This window comes from Gastrolobium bilobum, unplaced genomic scaffold, assembly GCF_033153095.1.
Source record: "Gastrolobium bilobum isolate Gb01-03AN ecotype WA unplaced genomic scaffold, APGP_CSIRO_Gbil_v1 utg11969, whole genome shotgun sequence".
NCBI classification, from domain to species: domain Eukaryota; kingdom Viridiplantae; phylum Streptophyta; class Magnoliopsida; order Fabales; family Fabaceae; genus Gastrolobium; species Gastrolobium bilobum.
This window is the reverse complement of record NW_026898204.1, coordinates 57,655-70,542: the sequence shown is the minus strand read 5'-3', so window position 1 is coordinate 70,542 and position 12,888 is coordinate 57,655. Positions and strand designations below refer to the sequence as shown.

The window sequence follows — 12,888 nt, the reverse complement described above, 5'->3', positions numbered from 1 at the left end:
TTACACTATCTGTCCCCATCCACATCTACTCAGTTCTATCCTTTGTAGACGAGTAAGATTTTGAATTGAAAATGGCAATTTTTTTATGGGAATGCCCACCATATTTTCCATCTCACCTAGTATTTCTGGAAAACTCTCAAGACTCCAGCATCCTGAAAGTACGAGTTCTTTAAGAGAGGTCAAATTGATAGGTGGAAAACTCTCGAGCTTGTTGCAAAAAGCAGCATCTAAGATTCTAAGTTTATCCAAGAACCCAACCGACTGGTCAATTTTGATTAAATTATTACATTGCTGAAATGACTATTTTCTAAATTTGGGACACCAGATATGTCAGGTATCTCTGTTATACAACAACAATAGCGGAAATGCAATTCTTTTATATTCACAAACTTTTGAACAAAAAAAATTCAAGAAAGAAACAATAATGAAATGAATAATCTTAAAACGAATTTATTAACATACAAGATCAAATTAAAGAACCTACTATACTTTCCTTCATTAACTTGGCCAAATCAAGTGACATCAAGGAACTTTCTAGTAACCTGAATATGGCAAGTCTCTATGGACCAAAATTAGATGGTAAAGACTGCGCAGGAAACTGCGGTAATTCCAGCACTCTTAAACTCTTTGGTAATTGTTTAGGACCTTTCGAGAAATGACATTTCTAATAATAAGCGTTTTTAGGTTTGTCATCTTCTTGAAGGCCATTCCATTCCAGCTTACTACATCAAATTTGGGGAAATGCAGATATATGATATCAATATTACCAGTTCCCTTTTGAACACTAAAAAGCAGCAGTCAGCCACAAAACATATATATGTGTGTGTGTGTGTGTGTGTGTGTGTGTGTGTGTGTGTGTGTGTGTGTGTGTGTGTGTGCGTGCGCGCGCACACATGTTAAGACATTGTAACAATCACCAATAACAACAAAGAAAGGAAGAAAATCAACCAAGATAACTGATATTAATGAGCCGGTTCAAGCAATTCCAGCAAGTTTACAAACATGTTCATAGTATCGAGACTATTATTAGGGTAGTATTCTATCATACATCAATAAACATATATAGAGAAATTTACTTATTATAAACGAAAAACTTTGTGAATTAATCCCGTCAACAAAAGGTTGGAAACATAGGAGTGAATGACTTGTCATGAGCATATAGCAGTAAAGAGATAAATCAAGGTTCAAGATGAAAAATCAAATCATCCATATCATTTTTACGTTCTAAAACTTGAACTATATCTTCATGGAACCATAACCTACTTCTTTTCCCAAGTTCTTTTCTTGATTCCGGTCGGACAATTTCTTTACCCATGTCCTCTATCAAGTCATTTAGTGTCACTTCACCATCCCAACTAATCTTTATGAGAGATTTATCTGCAAACACTCCAATATGATATTTCCTATAATCACCATAATGAGCATGAAGTATATCTTGCAACTCTGCTAATGGATATCCTTTGAAGCAACAAGCAATGTCAAGAAAAACACTCTTGTGATCTTCCTCCAAAGCATCAAAGCTTACTTCAAGTATCTTTTGGATCTTTATATTAGGAATTCTTTCATAATGGAGTAATGCAGATTCCCATTCTATTATACTTTTTCCAAGTGGTAATGATAACTTTGCTTCCATAACCAAATCAATCAGGTCCTCCAGCCATAATCTGCAACTTCTCCGGTGTGTCAACATCCACCAGAATCAAAAGAACCTTTTTCAATTGTAGCCTTTTCTTTATTATGGAAATTCCTTCATTGACACCTGGGAATGTAATATCATTCTCTCCAACTAGTTTAGAAAGAAGCATCTCTTGGAGATGTTTTAAACCATTTTTACTTGAATTTTCTCTCACACTTTCAAGAAAACATAAACTTTGGAATGAATCAGCAATCATATTATAAACTGCTCGTGCAAGTGTTGTTTTGCCTATTCCCCCAATTCCATGGATCCCTACCATGTGGAATCTATCAGAGTTGACATCCAAAAGCTTGATTACATCTTGCATTCGAGACTCCAGTCCAACAGAGTAATCGGCAACATGTAAAGGAGCACGATTAATCATGTTGGAGACCTCTTTAATGATTTTCTCAATAAACAAATATTTATATCCATCCTTGTCCAATCATGAAAATACAAGTGAAATCATAGTATACCAAAGCGTCCTACGTAAGTCTTGAAGATTGTTGAGATATATAAAATCATTAATGTAACCTCACTCAAAAGCTTAAGCTTTTGGGTTGAATTGGTTCTTTACATGGTATCAGAGCCTCGGTGTACCGGGTTCGATCCTCACCGCCCCCACTTTCTTTGTAGTGGAATTTATTTCTTCGCATAGGTAGGTGGGCCTGTGCATTGTCCACCCTTCAAGCCCAGTGGACTCTCGTGTGAGGGGGCGTGTTGAGATATATAAAATCATTAATGTAACCTCACTCAAGAGCTTAAGTTTTTGGGTTGAATTCGTTCTTTACAAAGATACTTATATTATTATTATTATTATAGTATTATTATTATTATTACAATTCAAAGTGTTTGATATACAATGAATTGACTTGATCAAGGTTAACGACAGGCAGCATTACTTTGCTCTTTATATTTTAAAGTTGAATAATTAGTGTTATTAAAATGAAAAATGAAAGAAAAAAATACAAGGTACCCAAGTTTGAAATGATAGCCGGACAAATCAGCTGCATCACGCAGAGCCATCTTCCATTTTTGCAGCATCTCAGTGTCATCCTTGAACCTCTCCTCATGACGAGCCAGCGCTTCTTGATAGCTACCTCTCTAATGCCTCATGATGGGACGAGAATTTGTTCCCATCTAAGCCCATTTTGTTGGCAAAATACCATCTGTTCCCTCCACTGATGAGCAACTTTAGCACTAAAAGCACGTGTTTAATATCTTTTTGACAAAAACACAGTGGGGAACAGATGATGACGTAATTCTTTGGAAAATATATAAAAAGGGAAACGGATTGAGAACATTAAATACGCCTGATTCACTCACTCAATCTCTATGACCACTTTTCAGGAAACGTTGAAAAGAAGTTTCCATAAAGCATACACCTGTAGCTATTCAGCAAGAGGAAACGTGCGCAGCAGAGAATAAAGGGTTCCTATTGGCCAAAGAGGAAAGCAAGGCATGAGGGTGGTCAGAAGGAAAGACAAATCTCAACAGCAGTTGTCCCATCCAACCACTTTGCACCCTTCGAAGCACTGTTCACATCGTCTCTACTACGCAGACAAGAAAACAACTCCAAGAGAATTACAGACTTTGCCATCCACTCTTCTGCTATAAATAGGACGTCTCAGCACGAAGACATCATCGAATTCCTTAAGAAGAGATCACTTAGTTTATTTTTGTAGTTTGTAGTTGTACAGTTTTAACTTTAGTTAAGTGACAACACTTCTTCTTCTTTCTTTATCACCCACTTGAGACTCCTCACGAGCAACAACCATCTTCTCCACTTTTCATTTTGTTGTAATCAATTTATTTCCATTTAAATACAAGTGTTATTTCTCTCCTTTGCATTCGTTATCTCTGAACTAAATCTCGGGTCTATGGGATTTCAGTTTGGAATAATTATGTTTAATCTAGTAGCCATGAGCTAAACTATCTGTGGAACGGGAAAACTGCAAAGTTCTTAAATAATTATTTTCAAAACTCTAGTATTACAACTTTTGTGTTTCTCTGGTTAAGTGAGTTATCTTCATTGTGTATCTTTGGAAATCGAACACATACTGAGAAAGGATCTTCCATAAGGAAGGAATTTCAGACAGCTTAACCAGAGGGGGAAGGTAGTCTTGTGGAAACAAGGCTAGTGGTTGCCTTAGGAATAAGGGACCATCTCGTTCACTCAAAGGTCCTGTACCCAGTACCTGTTGGAGTCAAGGGAGCCATAGGAATATGGAAACTTGTGAGCCATCTAGTCCATGAGCTGAGGAATCAGAGTTGTCAGAGAAGAGACTGGAACAAAGACAAAAGTGTTGAGTCTTGAGTAGAGAAAATAATTGTTTATGAATGGAGCAGTGGATTCGTTCCTTCTGTTATTATTGTTTTAAAACCATTCATACTGTTGTTCCTTAATTATTGTTATTACTTTTATTTTTCTTTATTTTATTCAATCTTGTATCCACAAAACTCCAATGAAAATGATCATACCTTCTTCTACGAAGAAGGATTGCATACATAACGAAGCGAGGAGTTGTTTGCTGTCAAAACTGCACCTACTGTTCTTGAGGATTGTTGTCAAGACAGTAGGGAACGTTTGACCAAACACGTCAATTACTAACTTTTCTTTTCATTTTCATTCTTTGTAAAATAGTATAAGGCATTAATTAGAGTTCTATCCTCGTGGGAACGATAATCTGGGCATTAACACTCCCATTTATTACTTGATGCGTGCACTTGCGCACTTGGGTTGAAGCTAAGAGAGCCACTGTGTTTTCTCTTTGTGAACTGAGGAACGTCTTCATCATAATATATTTTTCACCCAACACCTCACATCAGAAGGATCCACGTCATAAAAAATAGGCAAAACCAAGCGATCCTTTTGTTTGATGGAGGCAATGATGTTGACAAGTTCATCCAAGCAAAAAGAGGAAGAAGCATAGTTCTTAGAGAAGACGATGATCGCAGTCCTAGAATTTTCAATTGCAGAGGCAAGCGATGGCGTGATTAAGTCTCCTCTTTGAAGATCCACGTAATCAATGAAGGTGCAGATTCCTCTTTGAAGGATTTGATGGTAGAGATTACCAGTAAAACTGTAGCGAGTATCAACACCTCGAAAGCTGATAAAGACAGCGTAAACGAACTCATGGGTGAAGGAAGAAGAAGATCAACTTTCCATGAATAATCTCAAACTCAATACTGAAATGGATTCTACATAAACTCCATAACATAATCCTTATGGTTAGTGTGTTGATGGACATCAAACTCAATTCAAACAAATTTCAATTTTGGAAACAAGAAAGCGCTGAAACTCATTTGGAACAGTGACCAAAATGCCACTGTTCACTGACTTTTTTACCTAAATGCCACACGAACAATATTATTTCCCTATATGCCACGCGGGCAAGTTCGCTACAGTGCCCAGCAAACTTGGTTTGCTGATGTGGCACGTTTCTAGTGGACAACAAGTCCGCTACTCCTAATAGCAAACTACGTTGCAATAAATGCTGACACATCGAAGAAGTTCGCTGCCACATGCAGTGAACTAGGTGTGCCATGTGTTTGACATGCACCAAGTTTGCTGAAGGTCCAAGCGAACTAGGTGCCACGTGGCACAATCTCGTTGCTCGATCAAAATTAATGTACCAATCACAATTAAAAAAACGAAGGAAAATCGCTATTTAATCAATGTACCAATCAAAATTAATGTATCAATCATCAATCACAATTAATGTACCAATGGGATTAACTTTTGATTGTACCAATCACAATTAATATACCAATCACCAATCACTTCGGAAGGCCATAAGTTTTGATTCGGATATCCAAATCAGGGATTTTTTCTTTTATTTCATATAACTTTTCGAGATCTACTCAATAACAACTCATTTGACATATTTTATATCTCACAAACATCATCCGAATTTGTAACAATGGTATTAGAAACAATTAATGTACCAATCACCAATCACAGTTAATGTACCAATCAAAATTAATTATGATTGGTACATTAATTATGATTCATGATTGGTGCATTAATTGTGATCAAAGTTAATCGTGATCGGTGATTGATACATTAATTGTGATCGGTGATTGATATATTAATTGTGATTGGTAATTGATATATTAATTGTGATTGGTGATTGATACATTAATTGTGATTAGTACATTAATTAAATAGTTATTTTTCTTCATTTTCTCTTTTTGATTGTGATTGGTACACTAATTCTGATCGGGCAACAAGATTGTGCCACGTAGCACACTAAGTTCGCTACCCCTAGTAGCGAACTTCGTTCAGTCAACTTTTTCTGCGACAATGTGCCACGTGTCACAAAATCATTGGCTACCAAGTTCGCTACCAGTCTTAGCGAACTTGGACTTGTGGCAATCAGCTTTTCAAACGAAAATGTGCCACGTGTCAAGAAATTATTGGCTACTAAGTTCGTTATCAGTGGTAGCGAACTTCAAGGCGTGGCAGGCTGGTAAATTTTACTGTTCGCGTGACATTTAGGGAAAAAAGTCAGTGAATAGTGGCATTTTGGTCACCGTTCCTACTTTCGGGAGCACATAGTGTAATTTGTAAAAATGGTTTATGAACAAATTCTTCCCCATCTCTCTCCCTCTCTTTAATTAAATCCAAAGAAAAAAGTGTAAAGTTTTAGGGTAGAAAAAATGGTGCAAATAAAAAAACTTAAATTTTACATATTATAAAGAAAGTGTGGGACTAAAACCTAGCTGAGCATATATGATATATTGATATAGTTTGAAGTAGATAATGTTTCCAAAGCCATCCGAGTACCCGATAGATATCTACTAAAATTAGTGCAGATTATAATGCAGGCATAAGGTTCCTCACAGCATGAGCTACACAAACTGACAGATCGATAAAGAATGTTTTTAACGATAATGACCTTATTCAAGTGCATATACAGCTAGCTGTGTGTAAATATATCGCCCTATGTTGTTTATCAGTCAAAATCATAAGAAATAAAGTTGATGAGAAATATTCCATTTGCTATGTGATTTTCAGGCCATTAAGTGATTTCCATATATGTACATAAATAAAGTGTATTTTATATGTGTATACTAGTTGCTAGCTTAGCTGCTTCCGTTTCTTAAGATTCCCCCTCTAAGCATAAAGTTACTTTCTTTATATTTAAGCAAGGTAACATTCACTGGTCTGCTTGAGCTGAGTTTAAATGATTTGAAGCATGAAAGATTAATCTTTGCTTTTAGCGTTTGTATGATTATCATGGAAAATTCTTCAACATGAACAAGACCCTCTTAACATGAAATTAGTTGGCGATTTTCAATTTCCAAACCTGGTAAGGAGTTTAACTTTTAAATATTTGTAAATTTCTCATTCAAAGGGAAAATATAAAGAAAGAATAGGATTGAGTCAGATCCTATTCACTAGTGACTGCTGACACTGCTACTGATTCAACACATATGGATAAAAATTTATGTGATCAGCTTAGTAGGATAATCAAGTCAATAAATTGGAAAATGATTAACAATTTACTGAAGATAATTCAAAGTTTTTTTCTTTATATTATTACTTTAAATTCACAAAGGAAAAGATAACGTGTGGAGGTGTCATTATCAAATGTTTAATAACTTGTTGTGTTTATATTCCACTTTTTATCTTTACATTTTTAATAGCTTTATTCCATTGTGCTTATTATATTTATTCTTTTATTGGCTATATATGACAAAAAAAGAGTAAACACCCTTTTTAGTCCCTGACAATATCTACGAAGTCCTTTTCAGTCCTGGCAATAAAAAAAGACCAAATTGGTCCTGAAAATACAAGAAAAGGGTCACTCTACATATTTGGGAGTTGACATAAGGACTAACATGGCTCCTTTTTTTGTAATTTCAGGGACCAATTTGGTCCTTTTTTATTGTCAGGGACAAAAAAAGACTTCATAGATATTGACAGGGACTAAAAATGGTGTTTACTCCAAAAAAAATGCAATGATGCTAAATTCAATGTTTTTTTTGGTGATATGTTAAATTCACTTTATTGGAGCTTCAAAAGTTCTTATGCAGAAATGTTTCTGCTTTATCTGGAGGAATACACTAAATAATGTTGGACGTGAATATTAATTTTTAATTACTAGGTTCTTTCTTTATGTTTTAAGATGACGTTACTCCTGCGAGTATATATTTCCATTTCATGCGCTGATGAACTGGTTGTTAAGTTATTTATTTCAGAATTCAGCAGCACCTAATTTATATTATTTGTATCTGAGCTTCTTAGGTGGAGCAATTGTTGAGTTTAATTATAGATATGAAGTCCTCATGTCAGAATGAACTTAAAAGTCTGCTTATAAAGTGAATACCATTTTGTTTTGTCTTGCTTTTCTTTAAGAAAAAATATATCTTCATTTTTTTTAAAGGCGGTGGCTGGTCCAATATTTTAAGGGATTTTTTTAATTTTATTATTTTAATGTCAGCAAATGACTGACTTATACATGCTTCGTCATTTTTCCACTTTCTAATCAAACTACATATAATTAATATGAATTAAAAAGCTGGCTTGAGAGAGGGGCGGAACTATTTTGGTACATATATATACGCAGTAAGTTTTAATATTGTAATTTTTAAATATTTTTAAAAATATTAAATATTTGATTTAGATAATGTAAAATTGATCATTTTCAATTGATACTTTCGTGGTAATTGAATTTGGGACCTTGTACGAGAATTTATTGTCACTCTTTTTTATTTTTTTATTTTTTAAAATATCATTTTATTAAATAAAATTAAATAAGTTGTTAATTTTCATCAAATTTTTTACAATTAGATTACTCATCAAATTAGTGCAAATATTATATATGATTCACTTGTCTGACTGTGTTCCAACCGGTGATAAATTGAACATATATTTTTATTATAAACACATCAAGCAATAAAGCATATCATATTGTGTGTCTAAGATAAAATAATTAATAATAAGAGATGAAATAATAATAAATAAGAAAAGATCATATTAAGTAAAAAAAAAGAATAATCATTATATCCCTTGTATTTCAAAGGCTTGCGTTGAACAATAATTAAAAAAACTAAATATACAACATCTATAAAAATTAGGAAAATGAGTATCATGTTACATGACATATTTTATGTCATACCATAAATATAAAAAGATGGGATTCATATTTTATGTCAAAGCATTAAAGTCTTTCCTTTAATATTTAAAGAAAAACTTTCCTTAAAAATATTCAAGAGAATATTTAATAAGATCTTCAATCAATTATATGATTCAAAAATTCAAAACAAATCCACTTGACCCTTCCAATTTATCTTTTTATTAAACTGAAAATTCTTGCAAAATTTAAGAAATTTTATGAGATTTTATGAGAATATTACTGAAAATAAAATAACACTTTAATTTCAATCTGATATCTTTTAATTATTTTTAAATCAATTTCATGGTCATATTAACCCTAAATACATAATAAATTGGATACGCTTCACCTTTCCTTTAAATCAATTCCACAGCTCAATCTTGCATCAACTGAGCTTCAAGATTTGGTAAAAAAAAAAAAAAAATCTTAGCTGCGAGAAACAGCTATACTTTTGTTCCTATAAGTATCGCTCTTCAAAGGCTTTTTTTTCTCAATCTTGTACCAACTGAGCTTCAAGATTTGGTAAAAAAAAAAAAAAAATCTTAGTTGCGCGAAACAACTATACTTTTTATCCTATAAGTATCGTTCTTCAAAGGCTTTTTTTCCTCAACCTTCTCAAACTTGCTAGCACTACTTCATATTTGTTATTTCGTTCGTTTTGAAATTAACTTGCCATAACACAGTACCCTTTTTGGCAAATTGTTCTACACTCTACATCTAGTTATGGATATTGAGTCAACAACACAATTAAACAAGGCTGAATTTTTCTCTCATTGGGGGATCTTCCTAAAGGCTTTGCCTAGTAACTTCAAGTCAAAGATGATCAATGTCACAAGGAGTATAAAGAATATTGGCCAAGATGACCCCAGACGAGTAATTCACTCATTAAAAATGGGGATTGCTCTCACATTGGTGTCCTTGATTTACTACTCAAGGCCTCTTTAAGATGGCTTCAGATTGGCAGGGATGTGTGTTGTTCTGACGGTGGTTGTCGTATTTGAATTCATCGTAGGTAAGTTCAGACATCGCATAAAACTTCGTATGTAATAATATTGCACCTTATTACATAGTTAAAGAATAATGCATGAACATATACATTTGATTTGTTCCTGACCAGGTGAAACCCTCAACAAAGGTTTAAATGGAAGATGTGTTACACTATTAGCTAGTGCTTTAGGGTTTGGAGGCCAACACTTAGCTACTGTTTTTGGAGAAAGAGGAGAAACTTTTGTACTTGGGACCCTTGTCTTCATTCTAGGTACTATATATACAATTTGAACAAAGAAAAAGATGATTATATTTCTCAGCATGTATTTGAGGCCAGAAAATTGATATAACATTTGCTTCCCAAACAATGTATATGTGTGTGTTTAGTTTTAATTGTTTGTGTTCTATGTTTGCAGCTGCAGGGTCTACGTTTTTTAGATTTTTTCCCAAGATCAAGGAAAGATATGATTATGGGGTGGTGACATTTATATTGACATTTTGTTTGGTTACTGTATCGGGTTACAGAGTCTCTGATGAACAAGCTCAAAGAGTTGCTCGACTCTGTAATCCGATACAGTAACGAAACAAAATGTCAATATAAATGTCATCACCCCATAATCATATATTTCCTTGATCTTGGGGAAAAAATATGAAAAACGTAGACCCTGCAGCTGCAAACATAGAACACAAACAATTAAAGCTAAACACACACACATACATTGTTTGGGAATCAAACATTATATCAATTTTCTGGCCTCAAATACATGCTGAGAAATATAATCATCTTTTTCTTTGTTCAAATTGTATATATAGTACCTAGAATGAAGACAAGGGTCCCAAGTACAAAAGGTTCTCCTCTTTCTCCAAAAATAGTAGCTAAGTGTTGGCCTCCAAACCCTAAAGCACCAGCTAATAGTGTAGCACATCTTCCATTTAAACCTTTGTTGAGGGTTTCACCTGGTCAGGAACAAATCAAATGTATATGTTCATGCATTATTCTTTAACTATGTAATAAGGTGCAATATTATTACATACGAAGTTTTATGCGATGTCTGAACTTACCTACGGTGAATTCAAATACGACAACCACCGTAAGAACAACACACATTCCTGCCAATCTGAAGCCATCATAAAGAGGCCTTGAGTAGTAAATCAAGGACACCAATGTGAGAGCAATCCCCATTTTTAATGAGTGAATTACTCGTCTGGGGTCATCTTGGCCAATATTCTTTATACTCCTTGTGACATTGATCATCTTGGACTTGGAGTTACTAGGCAAAGCCTTTAGGAAGATCCCCCAATGAGAGAAAAATTCAGCCTTGTTTAATTGCGTTGTTGACTCAATATCCATAACTAGATATAGAGTGGAGAACAATTTGCCAATAAGGGTATTGTGTGATGGCAAGTTAATTTCAAAACGAACGAAATAACAAATATGAAGTAGTACTAGCAAGGTTGAGAAGCTTGAGGAAAAAAAGCCTTTGAAGAACAATACTTATAGAAACAAAAGTATAGTTGTTTCGCGCAGATAAGATTTTTTTTTTACCAAATCATGAAGCTTAGTTGGTTCAAGATTGAGGAAAAAAAAGCCTTTGAAGAACAAAAGTATAGCTGTTTCGCGCAGCTAAGATTTTTTTTTTTTTTTTTACCAAATCTTGAAGCTCAGTTAATGAAAGATTGAGCAGTGGAATGGATTTAAAGGAAAGGTGAAGCATATCCAATTTATTATATATTTAGGGTTAATATGACCATAAAATTGATTTAAAAATAATTAAAAGATATGAGATTGAAATTAAAGTGTTATTTTATTTTCAGTAATATTCTCATAAAATTTCTTATATTTTGCATGAATTTTCAGTTTAATAAAAAGATAAATTGGAAGGCTGTAACACCCCCAAATTTCTAACAATTTATAAAATATTCTTATAATAAATAAATTGTCAAAATTCATGTTTTATACAATTATGATAATAGAAATATTATGGAAGCTAATCTAAAACTAATTTGGAGAAATGTTACCGCTGCACCTGTACAGGGACAAGTGCGAGGCTAACTCTATTACATTCATTATTAATCATCTTTAAGTTCACTGAGTGTATTTAGTAAGGATAATCGTCAACTAACATATTCAACACAACATTAATCATAATATTACACACATGAAAATATTCACAACTTAATGATATTCATCATAATCAAATCAAAAATCAAATTTCATTATTAATCATGTTTAAATTCATTTAGTGTATTTAGTAAGGGTAGTTATCAACTAACATATTCAGCACAACATTAATCATAATAATACATAGATGATAATATTCACAACTCAATGACATTCATCATAATCAAATCAAATAACAAATTTCATTATTAATCATGTTTAAGTTCATTTCATTTAGTAAGAAGAGAACCATGGTAGACTCGAGAAATAACCCTATTGCCAGCCTACCCTGTGACCCGGGAAATAACCCACGTATAATCAAAATTGGTCATCATCAAAATATCGAATCCTAGTGTGCACACCTCTTTCCAAAGTTGCTACTAGTACCCTGAGAAATAACCCTGTTGCCAGATATCACTTTGGAAAGAACTGAAACATCATTGTCAAATCAAATAAATATCAAAGGCATAAAGCCCAAAAAGTTGTGTTCATCACTTTGGAAGGTACCATCCCAAAGCTATCCTCCCACTATTAATTATTCACAATCACACATAATTTCAATTCAATTATAAATATCATAATTGGAAAATATCATGACATCAATTTAATCAAGAATATCATTTCAATTGTCCAAAAAATCAAAATTTTCAATCATCATTACACATAATCCAATCATCATAACAATTATCCAATTGTTTCGGGGTATAAAAATCATAATTTCCACAATTATTAAATAAGATTTATATCGCACATAATCAATTTTCCATCATTTTACCAAAGGCAAAATCTGTTATCAAAGCATTATTAAAATTATTCCCAAAATAATTAATTCTATTATTTTCTAGGAGTTAAAACCCAATATCAAGAATTACATATAAAAATCTTTTTAAATAAAACTAATTTGTGACACCCTAAAGACCAGAGATGGATCAATGGTGATA

At 33.3% G+C, this 12,888-nt stretch overlaps 2 pseudogenes; one reads left to right on the top strand and one right to left on the bottom strand.

Annotated features, from left to right (window-relative positions):
- LOC133313815 (disease resistance protein RPV1-like) lies at positions 1-4,832 on the bottom strand (annotated as a pseudogene).
- Positions 4,833-9,522: 4,690 nt separating this feature from the next.
- LOC133313814 (aluminum-activated malate transporter 8-like) lies at positions 9,523-10,366 on the top strand (annotated as a pseudogene).
- Positions 10,367-12,888: the final 2,522 nt, after the last annotated feature.